The following is a 1,900-nucleotide window of genomic DNA, read 5'->3' as shown; positions in this document are numbered from 1 at the left end:
TGGAGTTTCAGCTTTAGCATCATTCCTTCCAAAGAACACCCAGGGCTGATCTCCTTCAGAATGGACTGGTTGGATCTCCTTGCAGTCCAAGGGACTCTCAAGAGTCTTCTCCAACACCACAGTCCAAAAGCATCCTCTAGTCTATGTTGTCACAAATAGCAAGAAACTTAAGATGACATAGACAAATGTAAAGATATATCACATTCATGGATTGGAAGAATTAATATTGTTTAAAAGGCCATAATACCCAAAGTAATCTACAAATTCAGTTCAATCCCTATGAAAATACCATTGACATTTTTCACAGTACTAGAACAAATAATCCTGAAATTTGTATGGAAACACAATACTGAATAGCCAAAACAGTTTTAGAAAGAAGAATAAGGTCAGGGTATCACACAGCCTGATTTTAAACTATACTACAAAGCTACAGTAATCAAAACAGTATGGTGCTGGCACAAAAACAGACACATACCTCAATAGTTGCCAGTCCAAGAAGCAAAACTAAGCAGCTGCTCCACATCAGGAGCCGGAAGGACTCCAGAGAACTTGGCATCTCAATCAGGACTTCTATTCTCTCCTTCTCTTGAAAATGGAAAAGAAAGAAAAAGAAATAAGAAAATCAGAGAATTCATTAGAAAACTGAGCAAAAAGCAGAAATTCAGAGCATAAATTTATTGAAGGTCATAAGAAGAAAGTAAGTTCCTCAATACCCTCCTCCCTCCTCATGCCAAAATCCTTGGATTTCCTAAAGTTAATAAAGAATATAGACTAATTTTATTTGACTGTTAAATAAAAGGGTAGTCTCAGAAGGCTAGAGAATCTGAGAATATTTAGGATGCACACATTACTTTTATGCTACTTTTCTATCATATTTCTGCTGTTGGTTACTATTTTGAGGAACTCAAATATACGACCTTATTTCTACCCCAGCAAGACTCATATCTATCTCAATTAAATTATATTTGGTATATTTAGCCCATTACTCAAGATTTTAGAGTATATTTTAGATCCTAATTTTATCATATCATATACTCTTTACCATAGAGTCATAGTGATGACACATTTGATTAGCTTTTCTTTATTATTCTCATCAATATCTTCAGTAAAAATGTTAAGTCTCACAAGGTAAGAGGGAGAGCTTTTAAAACAACCACTGCTGCTGTTGCTGCTGCTAAGTCGCTTCAGTCGTGTCTGACTCTGTGCGACCCCGTAGACGGCAGCCCACCAGGCTCCCCCGTCCCTGGGATTCTCCAGGCAAGAACACTGGAGTGGGTTGCCGCTTCCTTCTCCAATGCATGAAAGTGAAAAGTGAAAGTGAAGTCGCTCAGTCGTGTCTGACCCTCAGCGACCCCATGGACTGCAGCCCACGGCTCCTCCGTCCATGGGATTTTCCAGGCAAGAGTACTGGAGTTTAATCAGCCAGTTGTTATTTTAGAAATTGTACACATATCACCCCATGTTCTCAGATTTAAGAACTTCTTGTCAACTGTCCTGTTGAAGCCCATTAATACTACTCTAGCATTTTCTTGATCTTCCCAATGAGTCACCCCATTAATTTAAAGCTGTTTGAAATTTGTCTGAGAATTTTCTCTGCAGATAATGACTAATAAAAAGAAATCATGAGCAAGGATTATTTATTTTCCCTATCAATATGATGGTTCTAAACTACTTTACAAACTAAGATCAGACTTTTCTTTTACAGTGATATCTTTTTGACCCCAAATAGCCAAAGCAATCTTAAGAAAGAAGAACAAAGCTGGAGCCATCATACTCCCTGACTTCAAACTATGTTTCATATATTGGATTACAGTAATCAAAACAGTATGACATTGGCATAAAAACAGGCAGACAGGTCAATGGAAAAGAATAAAGAGCCCAGAAATAAACCCCCCCACAT

The sequence above is a fragment of the Bison bison genome, unplaced genomic scaffold (assembly GCF_000754665.1).
Source record: "Bison bison bison isolate TAMUID 2011002044 unplaced genomic scaffold, Bison_UMD1.0 scf7180017864061, whole genome shotgun sequence".
In the NCBI taxonomy this organism is placed as follows: Eukaryota; Metazoa; Chordata; class Mammalia; order Artiodactyla; family Bovidae; genus Bison; species Bison bison.
This window is presented reverse-complemented; position numbering follows the sequence as displayed.